Genomic DNA, 15,787 nt, shown 5'->3' on the forward strand with positions numbered 1-15,787 from the left:
CATTTGAGTAACATAAAGGATAGGATTCACATAAATCATACTGGTTAAGGACACATTCTAAGGAAGTAAAGGTATAAAGAAAAGAAGGAAATAGCTACCATAAAATTCATATTCTCTTTTGAAGAGAGATGTAGTGATATGATAGAATCTGAATGAGGTTTTTAGGTTGATGACTCTTTATTCCTTGATCATGAGGATCATTGAACAGAAGTTCATTAAATGAGAAAGGATTGAGTTGTAAATTCCTACTTTGTATAGTTTCCTCAATATATATAGTTCACAATAAAATGTGATAAAACATAAATAGTTGGTTAAAACATAATCCTCTAATATTTGGAATTGCTCTAATTACAGGGAAACACTTTTTGCCTGAAACAAGGAAGTTTTAAATGTATTTGCCAATGACAAGAGGTAGGCCTCAGTGGCTGGTATCTGAAAACTGCACTCACTGCTGGAAGATTTTGCTCATAATATTGTTTACATATCACACCACTTAGTTTTAGGCTACCAGAAATGAATGTCTTCGTAACAACAGAAAAGGAGGTTTAATAAAATTGTGGATAGATTTCTCCCATTGACCTTCAAAGACAGAAAAACTCAGGAACCCTAGAATATATATTTTAGTGTAAAAGACTGCACAATAGCCTGAGTATGATTTACTTTTGATGAATTAAGCAGTCTTTTTTAATAGCAAGAATAAACCTCTCACACAGTTTCTAAGAAAAATAGTAATGCAAATATAAACACATATGAACCGAAAAGGATTAGATTTTCTTTCAGATCAATCTTTTTTGAGGTCTGCTAATTAGATAAAGATCCAAGAGCTAAAGTTACAACAGTGAAACTGCTTTCTAAATGAAGGAAGAAAACATTTTCTAATCATTTAAACATTCACTGGGTATAGCCTGCTAGATATTTCCTAAATGCCCTCACTTAAATAATCTCGTTAAGTATTTATGATCAACCAATGGAACTGGAATTATTTTCCAAACTTTACAGATGAGGATATTGAAACTCAAAGTATGTATCTTCTTCAGTCACACACTAAGGAATTGGAATGTTCAGGTTTCAAACACAGTTCTTCTGACCCTGAGGTCATTTGTTTTTGTGCCTACCTACTACTTTTAGATACCATTCTATTGAGGTTTATCAGTCATAGTATAATTAGGAAAAGAGAAGGCACATCAGGCAGCTCAGTAAAGGGAGTTCTATACGAGAAGCTAGCCTCACACTGTTAGATGAGCTGACAAAATAACAGGAAGAGGGCAGAGAGTTTAGATAATTTGAGATTATCAAATATAAAAAGCTGCTATCATTATTATGCTGGAAAGACCATAGAAGGAGCTGATGTTACCAGAGCCCAGGTCTGAGGTCTATTACAGGTACTACAAACTCGGAGGAGGGGCTGTTCAAGTGGCAGCAAATCTAGCTACCAAGGAGAATCTGGAAACAGGAAGGAGTGCCCATCTTGGCAGGAGTTGAAGTCACAGAGTGAGCTGCAAAGCTGGAGCTGGCACTGCAGAGGAACGTGCTGCCTTGTGGGAGCTGCAACCAGAGTTGCTATGGACACTGATAAAGATAACAGGGGAAGGAAAGAGAGAGGAAGACATACTTTGGCTTCTCATCTCCAGTCCCCCAGCCAGTGCTCATTGGTGAAGCCCCAAAAGAATCAATTTGGCAGGGATCTGGGAAATGTAGTTTGCATAAGTCATCTCTCTTTGGTCTGTGATATAGAGCAGAGCATGGGAAAGAGCAGGAGGAGGTGAACCTGAGTGAAAAGTAAACTGATCAAATCCCAAGGCTAGCTTTCTAGACAACTTCAAATTAACCTGGCCCCAGAGGAGACAGTAAGTAGAAATTACCTAAAGAATTTAAGCAGTCTCATGTTAGAATCATTAATTTAATATGTAATATTTATTATTTGTTCCCCAAGAAAATAACTCATCCTTTAAGTTGAATAAATCCACACTTGCTGTTTCAGTTCAAATAGGTAGCACTGCACAAAAAGGATAAGAAAGCAAGCTGTAATGTAAGAAGCAAAGAAAGATGCCTTCTATCATATAGGATTGATTAAAAAGCATAAAGTAAATGAATGTGGAGGAGTCTAAAAATAAGACTATGTTTTACCACTGCCTGTTAATGCTCACAAGGAACATTGATTTGGATGATAATTCCAATTGTTGGTTTTGTTAATGTCTGAATAGTGCTTTCAGAAATCAATTCTTTTGTTATATAAAGTAGCAGCTTATAATTAGGGGGAAAAATTCACATTTGAAACAAAAGAATTGATTTCTAATTTTAGGTGATGGAAAAAAAAATAGATATCACCAAGAAATTCAAGACAAAAAGGAAAAAGGAAAAAGAAAGAAGTCATGAAAGACAAATACAAAAGACACGGGAAAAACACAGGGCTGGTGTTTAATTAGAATACATAAGGGATACAAAGTTTGTTTTCTTTCCTATTCTTTTTTGTAGTTCTCCAAACTGAGAGAATCTGGAAAGAGGGATACCAGGAACATCTGGTACATAATTTTCCTTACAAGTCCCTAGCCAGTGCTATCCAACAGAACTTTACGGGATGATGGAATAGTTGTAAGTCTATTCTGTCCAATAGAGGAGCCACTGACTACATGCAGCTATAAAGCACCTGAAATGTGGCTATTATGACTGAGGAACTAAATTTCAGTTTTGATTTAATTTTTAACAGTTTTTGCTTAAATTTAACGATCACATGTAACCAACGATTACATTTTTGGGGCAGCACAGATAAATGCTATTGTTCAAATTGATAGAAAGACATCTTCCTTCCATAGTGATTAACTTACAGTTTTGGAGCATTGAACTAAAAAGATGATTCCTTTCTACCAATCAGAATAGCTAAGTTATCCCTTGGTGGGGTTACAGTCAAATTTCCCACATATTCATCTACCTTCTAAATTGATAGCAAATTACTTAGAAGTAGAGTGCAGACACTTCTAAGGCTAGGATGGGGATTTGTTACCTACTGCATATCCTTCAGTGTCTGCTATGAAACTATGATAAAAAGTGGGGACTAAATAAATATTTTCTCACAGCACTTTGAAGACCTCAGAAAACTCCATTAAGATCTATAGTGGAAAACTGAAAACTAAACTAAAATATTGAAATGACTTTTTCCATTCATTCATTTTCAGCCACTTTTTACCACCTCCACTGCTATGATTTTGGAATCATCCTCTCTTGTCTGGATTATTGTAGTACAATATTCAAACTGGTCTTCTGTTTTTATCCTTCACTCCTTACAGTCTCGTCTCAACCCTGCGGCCAGTAATGTTGTAATGCAGAAGTTAGACCGTGTCACTCCTCTAGTCAAAACTCTCCAGTAGCTCCATTTTATTCAGAATCAAACATCAAAGTTTGCCATGGCCTAGAAGGCCCTACATGGTCTGCATCCCCCCATTTCTCTGATCTCTTCATTTTTCTCCTTCACTCACTCTGCCCCAGTGATATTGGTTTCTTCACTGTCACAAACACGTAGGCCCCCTTTTCTCTTAGGCCCTTTGCACTAGCCATTTCCTTTGCCTGGAACATTCTTTCACCAGAGTATTATTTATCTTTCCATGGCTGTCTTCTTCCTCGTGAGTTTTTGCTCAATTCTCACTTCCCCAAAGATGTGACTCTGACCTCTCTATTTACATCTGCACCTTGTTCTCAGCCCCACCCAGCCCCATCCTGATTTCCTTAAGCTTGTTCTGTTTGGGTTTCCTTTTCTACATTACTCATTAGCTTTAACACACTAGAACATTTATTCATTTATTATGCTTATTTTTCCCTGTCTTACTTCCTCCAGTAGAGTATAAACTCTAGGAAGGCAGCACATTTTGTCTGTTTATTTTGTTCACTGATGAATCCCAAACACCTGGAAAATTGCCTAACACGTTAAGTACTTTACAAAAATATACAAAATATACTAGCCAATGTTTATTAATCAAGGTCATATGTCTATGACTTTTATATATGTACATATATGTAAGGGATAATTTTAATGAATTAAATTTTTACGAGTAAATATACCTGATTGCTAATGTTACATGAAAACCATCATGTCAGAATTTTCAAAATGGAATTATAAAGCTTCTTTAGTAAATGTTAATTTGTTTCAAAGTGTTTTAACAGTGATATAAAATCTTACATGTGTTCAAATGGGCTGAGATAATGATATTAAAGAAAATTCTAATTTTCATGATGCCCAAGCCCTTCCATCTTTAACTTTAACACTTATGGTGCTTCATTAAAATACATGTTGTAGTTAATTTTCCAGGAAATTTCAGAGCATAAAAGAAGTATGTATATTCAAAGTTATTTCCAGATAAAGTAGTTGAAACTTTTAAAATGTAAAGCCCATTAAAAAAAAAAAAGAGCCTATATCTTTTCTAGATGTGGGTTGCTCTTGGCATGTTTGCACAGGTCAGTGTAGTTCAGAACAGTCAGAAATACCTTTATCATATGTTTGGTGCTCCTATTTCCTAAACCCTTTATCATATTCTGTACCCTCTCTAAGTTACTGATATTGATTTCAAAGCCCCAAAGCAGACAAAGTATTCTCATAACACTTGACCACTGCTGACAGCTGTGGGAGGAAAACTTGCTGTTTTTAGAGCCTTTGCTTCAGTGTACATATCCCATTTTCATCCTTCCTTTCTTAAAAGAATTATATTACTGACAAATTTAACTTTGAACCCATAAATAAGCCTTGGAATATTTTTCTGGCAACTGCTTCAAAGCTGGTTATTTCTGATTGTGTAGTCATGGAAATCATGTTTTATCCTTAAAATTATCCTATACTTATCAATGTTAAAATTAGCATTTTTTCTCTCTTTCTACTTGTGAAGGTCAACTTTCCCTCTCATCTTGTTGCCAAAGCTTGTATTTCCAGCAAAATTTACAGTCTAGTATGAACCATCTCTCTTCCCATATGGGTATACAGCCTTTGAGAACAAGGTTATGCCCCATCCACTTTTGTATTCCCTACAGAATTTACCATGTAACAAGTACTCCATTCCACTTAGCACCAACACAGCCTGGTCCCTCATTTTCTCTCACCTAAACTGTAACTTCCTAACTAGTCTGCCCACCTCAGGTTTCTTTATAATGGACTTGGGCTACAGACATGGCTAATTAGTTGTAAGGAGCCTGGATATAACCTGTTCTATCTGCCAATACACATGCTACTACCTCTCACTAAAATGTCTTTCACCCAAATCTGCCTGGTTCAAATCCTGCACATTCTTCCAGATTCAATTATTATATTACTTCTTCTGCAAAGGCACCTCTGATGTCTCAGAGTGGCACTACAACCAAGAGCTCAGACCCTAAAATCAGATGGCTAAGGATGGTTAATTTTGCCTCTGACTAATTGAACAACCTTAGGAAAGTTATTTAACTTTTCTGTACCTCAGTGTCCTTAACTGGAAAGTAAGGAAAATAATGGCATCTATTTCATTGGGTTGTAAGGATTAAATAAGTTAATATATAAAAAGAGCTTGGAACAGTCTCCATGTGCTCAGTCATGTCCAACTCTTTGCAACCCCATGCACTATAGCCCACCAGGCTACACTGTCCATTGAATTTCCCAGGCAAGAATACTGGAGTGAGTTGCCACTTCCTACTCCTGAGGATTTTCCCAACCCAGGGACTGAAGCCGAGCCTTTCATGTGTCCTCCATTGGCAGGCAGGTTCTTTACCACTAGTGCCACCTGGGAAGCTTTGTCTCATAATGAGCTGTAAATGAATGTTAGCTTTTATTATTAGTATACCAGATATCTTGACATTGATAGTTTGTTATCACTCTGGTCCCTTAAGCAGAGTTCAGTACATAATTTTATTATTTTTGCTTAACACTGATTTTTAAGTTGAAATGTAATTGACATATGACACATTAGCTTCAAGTGTATAACATAATGAATTGATATATGTATATATTGTGAAATGACTACCATAATAAGTCTAGTTAACATCCATCACTACACAGTTACAAATTTGTTTTTCTTGTGATGATAACTTTTAAGATCTACCTCTTAGCACCTTTCAAATATACAAGACTGTGTTAACTACAGTCACCATGCTGTACATAACATACCCAGATATATTTGTTTTATAACTGAAGTTTGTAGTTTTTTTGAAGCTTGTGTTTTTTTACCACCTTTACTCATTTTCCAGACCCTCACCCCTATTCTGATAGCCACCCAACCTGTTTTCTTATCTAGGAGTTTGTCGTTTTTTGTCTTTTTTTTGTTAGATTTTTAACATTAATTTTAAATTATTTTTACCTCCTGACCAATCATAAACTGAGGACAGATATTTCTACTCAGTCATCTGTTGGGTCTATCTCTGCTTAAAATTCAAAAGAAGTATAAAGTGTTAGTTGCTCAGTCATGTCCAACTCTTTGTGACCCCATGAACTGTAGCTTGCCAGGCTCCTCTCTGTCCATGGGGATTCTCCAGGCAAGAATGTTGGAGTGAGTTGTCATTTCCTTCTCCAGGGGATCTTTCTGACCCAGGGATGGAACCCAGGTCTCTTGCACTGCAGGCAGATTCTTTACTATCTGAGCCACCAGGGAAGCCCAATATTCAAAAGAGCACAATACATGTATTTGGAATGACTTAGTAAGAAAAGTTATGACAAACCTAGATAGCATATTGAAAAGCAGAGACATTACTTTGCCAACAAAGGTCCATCTAGTCAAGGTTATGGTTTTTCCAGTGGTCATGTATGGATGTGAGAGCTGGACTGTGAAGAAAGCTGAGCGCCGAAGAATTGATGCATTTGAACTGTGGTGGTGGAGAAGATTCTTGAGAGTCCCTTGGCCTGCAAGAGATCCAACCAGTCCATTCTGAAGGAGATCAGCCCTGGGATTTCTTTGAAAGGAATGATGCTAAAGCTGAAACTCCAGTACTTTGGCCACCTCATGCGAAGAGTTGACTCAATGGAAAAGACCCTGATGCTGGAAGGGATTGGGGGCAAAAGGAGAAGGGGACGACAGAGGATGAGATGGCTGGATGGCATCACTGACTTGATGGACGTGAGTCTGAGTTAACTCCAGGAGTTGGTGATGGACAGGGAGGCCTGGCGTGCTGCGATTCATGGGGTCACAAAGAGTCGGACACGACTGAGCAATTGAACTGAACTGAACTGAATAAGTAAACTGAATCATCTTTTTAATGAAACCACCAACATATCTAATAATTTGTTCCTAATACCTGCCCAAGCAATATGTGATCATTTTAAAATATCATGCTTGAAATGCTGTTGATAGTCATCTTTTATCAGCATCAGGAGCTGTGCCAGTCACTGTACCAAATATGATGTTTTCTTCTAAACCAACCCTACTGAAATAGATTCTACTAAAACATGAGGAAGCTGAGACATAGAAGACCTAAGTAATTTTTTGTTTGGCATAGAAGAATTCAAGAATATAACAAGTACTTTGTTTCCTGCCAATTCAACATTCATTCAACTGGCCATTCTACTTCCACGTTTAACATTCATAGGGAAAAAAGAGGCTTCAATCATCAATGTTTCATATTGAAAGTGACATTTTAAAACTGTTATTTCAATACTTCTGGACAAGAGTCAACACCTAATGTATGCAAGTGACTTCTATTAATGTCAGTAGAAAAACAGGGTGTTTGAAATATTTTATTTCCCCAACAAACTGTGTTGCATGAAAACCCTAGGGCTGAAACAAATTACTTTAGATAGCTGGGGTCTTACAATTCATATGTGTTCATGGTCCATTTTCCATGTTTAGAGACAACATGTTTCTGACCCTTAAAGATTTTATAATTCATTATTAATCCCATTTTAATTATAACTTAAAATCTACTACTGTGTGTGCTTAGTTGCTCGGTTGTGTCCAACTCTTTGCTACCCCATGGACTGCAGCCTGCCAGGCTCCTCTGTGCGTGGGATTCTCCAGGCAAGAATACTGGAGTGGGTTGCCATTCCCTCCTCCAAGGAATCTTCAGAACCCAGGGGTCGAACCCACATTGCAGGCGGATTCTTAACCATCTGAGCCACCAGGGAAGCCCAAAATCTACTACTGTCACAGTTTAATTTATCACTCACATTTAGCTGTTAGTAAATTATCTCAAATTGATGTAAAAATAGAAAAATGGTGTGTCCATTCATTCATTCACTTAAGTCTTTGGAAAATCATACGTGTTTCCTGCTCAACCTGAATGTGGAAGCATGTAGTCCCAGGAGGTGCTGGCAGCTTTATTGGTCCAAAAATGAAGGAAGAGGAGCTGACCAATATGGAGAAACCAGCTATACTGGGTGGGCTGAATGCACCTAAATCCACATGTGTAAAATTAAACAGAGGCTCTTCATTTTCTGAGCAGCCAAAAATGGCAAATAACAAATGTATATTCTACAAGGTTCTTTTCACAATGTTTGAAACTGAAGGCAATCAGAGTATGTGACTTTCAAATACACCACTTTGGCATAAGGATTATTTTGAGCTGAAGGCAACTGAGAATCAACAAACACAGGAAGAGTTCTCTTACCTTTCCTTATCTTCCTAAAAGCCAGGTATGAATTTCCCTTTGAGGATAGTGCTCCCTCTTCCAGTCCCAGTACCAGGGAGACAAGAGGAACACTTATCATCAAAGACTGGGGTTGACATCAAGATAAGTTTGCAATACATAGACCTTGTGAAGATAGCCTTTATCTTCCATTATTTCCCCCATATACTCCTTAGTTACTTCCCCATAATTTATCACCCCTTGTAGTCTGACCCTGTTTCCTTTGTTAAAAGGTATATAAGCTCCCAAGTCCACCTGCTTCTTTGAGTTTCACTTCTTTTCTCTAAATTCCTGTGTATGTAAATATTAATAAAAATTGTGTGCTTTTTCTCCTGTTAATCATTAGTTTAATTTGAAGGGCCACAGGTGCAGGAATCTGAAAGAGTAGAGGAAAAGTTTTCCTCCCTAATATGACGAAGTTAGGGTTTACCTAAAGCTTTGGGTGTGCTTTTGTTGTTGTTGTTTTTGTACAGTGTGATTACATGGCTTTTTAGATTAACCTTTTGACTTAAGCCGGTTTCAAATCAATCTGCCGTTTTTGCCCCTAAGAGTTCTTATTACTACTTAAGACTTCTAAATTTTCTCCATTGTGAAGTCTTTATTCCAGAAATATAAAGAGCTCTATAGCTTAACTTTGAAAAGTGAGGCCCTGTTTCTGATATTCTAGAAAGGTGATTATTATTCAGCTATGTATTGTTACCCAAATTATCTGCTTGGACTGGATCTCTCATATCACTATCTGGGTTTGCCGTTAGCATCCTTTTTTGGTCTTTGAGCATACCACCCAGGGCCAACACAGCTTCAGATGGTACCATTCATAATGAGCATCTAGTTCAAGCCATGAAGTACATAGCCTATGGCACTGGTTGAACATAGCAATCCTGACCCTACCACTTATTATTTGACCATTAATTGGATTGCTTTTTACTCTTTTTTTTCCAGAAATTATTTTATGTAGCTTATAAAAACTATACAATTCAAAATAAAAAATAACTTAAATAAAAGTGGTACCACATTTTAAAGAAAACATGATTAGCTTATGAAATAGAGGCATCCTGTTGTTCTTAGTTTTCTAGAAGCCAGTCTGCAAGGGGGAAGTGGCTATTTACCCAGATAATATCGTTCACACATTAAAAGCAAAACAATTGTTTATGTGAACTCAAACTATTCATGGAACTCAAACTATACACAATATCTTCAATGTTAGTTCAGATCCTGGGAGAAGTGGACACTAAGACACAATTTTAAAAGGCAGAGATTTATTGGGGAAAATGGCTACGGAAAGGGGGAGAGGGGACTGAGAGAAGTTTGGGGAGCCATCAGACTACAATGCAGCTTGGAACCTTGTGGATGAAAAAATGGAAGGAAAGAAGGTTGAGTAGGAAAAGTCTTAGACCACAGTGTAGTTTTAAGAAAGTTTCAGCAAGGTTGACAGGGAGTCTTGAGCCAAAGTTGCTCATTAGAGAAGACCTGTACCTTACAGGAATACCCCTGCTGCACATCATCACTGTGTCCCTGCTGTCCACCATCACTGGCTAGAGCAACCTGTGGGAAGTACTGAGGCTACTGATCAATTAGGCTCAGAGTAGGAGATTTGTAAGCAACACTTTCATGGCTGCCATACCCCCACCCTCATCTCGATGGGTTTGAAAAGACGATAACTACTAAATTTAAATGATTTACTTGAATGAAGCCTGAAACTTTATATACCTTGGAAACTGATAACCAGCTGGATTTGCTCTTACTCAGATCATTCTGGCAACAAGTTTCATATGTCTTGAAATATGAGAATCCATGCCCCATGAAACTGGCATGCTAATGGAAGTTACAGACATGCAACAATGAAATATAATACAAAGTGAAAGGAAATGCATGTTTAATAAAGGTATAAACTATGTATTGTGGAGGGAAGGGAGGAATGGGAAGTTTCACAAAGTTGGCATTTCATAAGGGACTTTACAGATGAGCAGTGCTCCAAAGCAGATCAACTTAAAGTAAGCCAACTAATTTGCATTTATTGTTTGAAGTAGTGAGAACTAAGGGGTCCCCTGGCGGCTCAGAGGTTAAAGTTCCTGCCTGCAATGCGGGAGACCTGGGTTCAATCCCTGGGTCCAGAAGATCCCCTGGAGAAGGAAATGGCAACCCACTCCAGTATTCTTGCCTGGAGAATCCTATGGACAGAGAAGCCTGGTGGGCTACAGTAGTCCACGGGGTCCCAAAGAGTCAGACATGACTGCTGACTTCAGTTACTTATCTTAGCGAGAACTAATGAGTTAATGTAGATGTGTAGTTCTCAAGCTTTAGTGCATATCAGAATCATCTGGAAGACTGGTTAAAATACATATTACTGAATCCACTCCCACCCAAAGTTTTTGATTCAGTAGGTCTGGGAATAGAGCCTGAGAATTTGTATTTCTAACAAGTTCCTGGGTCCTGCTGACGTTGCTGCTCTGGGTAGCACACTTGGAGCACCAAGAAAGTAATACAAGAATAGTGGTGCTTCAGAATATGAGTCACCCAAATAATGGATATGAGAAGTACTCATATGTGTAATGAGGATGCACTCTCATATTTCTCTACCTTTAATTAGCCTGGAATATACCATCCATCATAGGATCATTACTAAGACTGCAGGAGCTTTGGAACTGAATAAGCCTGGGTTCAATATAGGAATTCTTCGACTTGTATTTTTGTCGTTGTTGTTTGTTTTTTTTTTATTTTTTTGGATTCATTATCTCCCACACCCACAACCACTGGCAATCACTCATTAGTTTTTGTCCCTATAGTTTCACCTTTCCCAGAATGTTATATAAATAGATCGATATAGTGTGCAGATGTGGGGATCTGATTTCTTTCACTTGACAACATGCATTTGACATTTATCCACGTTCTTACAAATATCAGTATTTCATTAATTCGTATTGTTGAGTAGTATCCCATTACACACATACACTGTACTGTTTATCTATTCACCAGTTGAAGGACATTTTTATCATTTCCAAATTTTGGCATTATGAATAAAACTTCTGGAAATATAATCATTTCACTGAGGTAAATATTGAAGAGAGAAGTTTCTAAGTCATGTGGCAAGTGTATGTTTAACTTGAAACTGCCGAACTGTTTTCCAATGTTGCTGTACCGTTTTGTATTTCCACAGTAATACATGAGAATTCCAGTTTCTCCACATCTTTGCCAGCATTTAATGTTGTCAGTTTATTTTTTTTTAATTTAATCCATTCTAACAAACACATGGTGGTATTTCACTGTTGCTTCAATTTAAATTTCCCTAATGAGTTGATTGGGGTTTCCTGGTGGCTCAGATGGTAAAGAATTCACCTGCACTGCAGGAGACCTGGGTTTGATCTCTGGGTTGGGAAGATCCCCTGGAGGAGGGCATGGCAACCCACTCCAGTATTCTTGCCTGAAGAATCTCCATGGACAGAAGAGTCTGGCAGGGCTATAGTTCATGGGGTCACAAAGAGTCAGACATGACTCAGTGACTAAGCACAGGAATGAATTAACTGAGGCTTCTCTAGTGGCTCAGCCAGTAAAGAATCTGCCTGCAATGTGGGAAACCTGCATTTGACCCCTGGGTCAGGAAGATTCCCTGGAGAAAGAAATGGCAACCAACTCCAGTATTCTTACCTGGGAAATCCCATGGACAGAGGAGCCTGGTGGGTTACAGTCAATGGGATCACAAAGAGTCAGATACAACTAAGCAACTAACATTTATATTTAATGAGTTAATTATTCTATTAGTTAATCTATTTTTATTTATCTTTTTATTTTCTTTTTATTATCTGTTCATATCTGTTTATGTGCATATTTGCAATCCATATCCTTTCTTTGGTGAAATTTTGCTTTGCATTTCTAATATAGATGACTTATAACACTCTGCATGCATGCTCAGTCACTTCATTTGTGTTTGATTCTTTTACCCTATGTACTGCAGCCCACCAACTCTTCTGTCTATGGGATTCTCCAGGCAAGAATAATGAGTGGGTTGCCATGCCCTCTTCCAAGAGATCTTCCAGACCCAGGGATGGAACCAGCATCTCTTGCATCTCCTGCACTGGCAGGCAGATTTTTTTTTTTTTTAACCAGTAGCACCACCTTGGAAGCCCCTTTAACACTCTCAAGTAACATATTACTTCACCTATAGTTCACTTGAGTTCAGTCGCTCAGTCGTGTCCGATTCTTTGCGACCCCATGAATTGCAGCACACCAGGCCTCCCTGTCCATCACCAACTCCCGGAATTCACTCAAACTCATGTCCATCGAGTCAGTGATGAAATCCAGCCATCTCATCCTCTGTCGTCCCCTTCTCCTCCTGCCCTCAATCCCTTCTACCATCAGGGTCTTTTCTAATGAGTCAACTCTTTGCATGAGGTGGCCAAAGTACTGGAGTTTCATCTTCAGCATCAGTCCTTCCAATGAACACCCAGGACTGATGTCCTTTAGGATGGACTGGTTGGACCTCCTTGCAGTCCAAGGGACTCTCAAGAGTCTTCTCCAACACCACAGTTCAAAAGCATCAATTCTTTGGTGCTCAGCTTTCTTCACAGTCCAACTCTCACACCCATACATGACCACAGGAAAAACCACAGCCTTGACTAGACAGACATTTGTTGGCATGGTAATATCTCTGCTTTTTAATACGCTATCTAGGTTGAACATAACTTTCCTTCCAAGGAGGAATTTTTTTAATTTCATGGCGGCAATCACCATCTGCAGTGATTTTGGAGCCCAAAAAAGTAAAGTCAGCCACTGTTCCCACTGTTTCCCCATCTATTTCCCATGAAGTTATGGGACCAGATGCCATGATCCTAGTTTTCTGAATGTTGAGCTTTAAGCCAGCTTTTTCACTCTCCTCTTCCACTTTCATCAAGAGGCTTTTTAGTTCCTCTTCACTTTCTGCCATAAGGGTGGTGTCATCTGCATATCTGAGGTTATTGATATTTCTCCCGGCAATCTTGATTCCAGCTTGTGCTTCTTCCAGCCCTGTGTTTCTCATGATGTACTCTGCATATAAGTTAAATAAGCAGGGAGCCAGCCCCTACTTCACTGTAACTATGTGTGACCAAATTGCTGTGATCAAAACTGCCATTATGTCAGAAGAAATGCAACACGACTTGGTGGAGTGGGCTACTTAGGCATTGGAAAAATATAACGTAGAGATGACATTGCAGCCTATATTAGGAAGGAGTCTAACAAGAAACACAATCCCACCTGGCACTGAATCGTGAGCTAGAACTTCAGTAGTTACATAACACATTAAGCCAAACATTTCATCTATTTCTACCTGGGCCAAGTGATCATTCTTCTCTTCAAATCCGGCTAAAAGCACAGACTGCTCTACACACCCAGTGATTCATTAAAAAACGAGGACTAGAGCCTAAATTCCAAACACCAGACTTAAATCTTCAGCCTTGTCTAAGGCAACACCTCAATCTTTCAAAGCTTTTTGTGTTGCTTTATAGGCATCTTTGTACTAATTTGTTGTGGTTCTAAGACAATTAATAAAACAACTTACATTTATATATGTGTTCTGTTTCTTTCCTCTCTGCCGAATGTTTTTCCTCTTCAAAGTCCACTCCTTTTAAAAACAAAATAAATACATCTGTTAGAGAAATGTGCATTTTAAAATAAATAAAAATTAAATTGTATTTCTGCTAGTGATGATTTCACTTTTTGTATGTTTGAATAAATATTTCACTTTCATTATTGAAAGATATTTTTACTGGCTGTATTATTCAAGACGGCTGTTATTTTCTTTTAGCACTTTGAAGATACTGCTCCAGTCTTCTGATTCATACTGTTTCCAAAACAATAGTCTGTTATAATTCTTATATTTGCTTCTTTCTGCAAAATGTGTTCCCCCCTCTTTATCAGTGATTTTAAGCAATCTGATTGTGACTGTCTTGGTGAGATTGTCTTCATTTTATCCCTTGGGGTTTGATTCTTTTAAACCTGTTTTTAACCTTTATTAAGTAGGACCAGAAAAACTTTTGATTTACATCTTATCTTGCCCCTGAAGTGAGCCAATATCCTTTTGAACAGTCTGCCTGATACCTCACATATTATAATTTTTCTACTCAGGCTGGTGAGAACACCAATCATTTGTGTTCCACTTAAGCCTAGAGATTTTTCCACCAGCTTCTTTCAGGTTATTCCTCCCTTGGCTTCACATAGCTTCCTCAGATGAATGTTTTGATAAATACTCAGATGAAGACTCGAGGGTGCAGGGAGGGGGGTTCCTTCTGCAGATCTTCAGAGTGTTCTCTCATTGCAACTCTCCTTCTGCTTTATCCTGCCCTGTGAACTGCATACCCTGATATTCCCAAGTTCCAAAGTCCATCTGTTCAACTCACACAGAGGGGCTAACCCTGACTTTCACCACCCTGCGTTCTGGTCTGAAAACTCTACCTAGGTATTATGGTGAATGATCATAGGACTCACTTTGTTTGTTTCCTTTCTTTCAAAGATCATTGCTCTACACATGTGTGATGCAAACAATGGGAAATAAGCTCCAACTAAGCATTTCCACCTAGAACTCTGCATTTCAGGAATGTATTAACATTACTGATGTTAAGTGGGAGATATCTGTATTACTTACTAGAAGAAAGGATTGTAAGGATCCAGAGCCATATTAGGGCAAGAAACCTGTGGCGGGTGAAATCTAGGCATTATTAACAGTTGTGTTGCTAACTTTCATCATGAATTTTGTGGAAAATTGTACTTTTCCCCCTATTTTTCAAAATAATTATTTTAAAGGTATTTTAAAGTTTTTTTGTTGTGTGGTTTTTGTTTTTTAAAACCTATTATTTTTGTTCTCGCTTCTGCTTTAAGGGAAAATGCAAGGTAATCTAAGCTGGTGCAAGAGAGACAAGAAGCCAAGAGAAACTGAAAAGAATCCAAATAACTTTGGGTAAATTTTAGCAGTTTTGTAAAAATACATGTAACATTAGTGCTTATATATACATATAATATGGTAACAATTTTAAAGCTATTAAAGTTATACATTATATATATTATAATAAATTGAAGAGTATGACATAATGTTCTATGGTATTTTTATGGAAGCAGTAAGATGACAGTAAGGAAAATACTTCTTGTGACTGTGTTACTTTCCATGAGGCTATTCCTTGCTTTGTCTATTAAACTCTGAGTGCACACTGAGTTACTGGTATTTAACTTTTGTATCCCATGTAACACCTAATAT

At 37.9% G+C, this 15,787-nt stretch overlaps 1 pseudogene; it reads left to right on the forward strand.

The window, feature by feature from the left end:
- Positions 1-13,637: 13,637 nt before the first annotated feature.
- Positions 13,638-13,906, forward strand: LOC138929881 (dynein light chain 1, cytoplasmic-like; annotated as a pseudogene).
- The last annotated feature ends 1,881 nt before the right edge of the window (positions 13,907-15,787 follow it).

The sequence above is a fragment of the Ovis canadensis genome, chromosome X (genome assembly GCF_042477335.2).
Source record: "Ovis canadensis isolate MfBH-ARS-UI-01 breed Bighorn chromosome X, ARS-UI_OviCan_v2, whole genome shotgun sequence".
NCBI classification, from domain to species: Eukaryota; Metazoa; Chordata; class Mammalia; order Artiodactyla; family Bovidae; genus Ovis; species Ovis canadensis.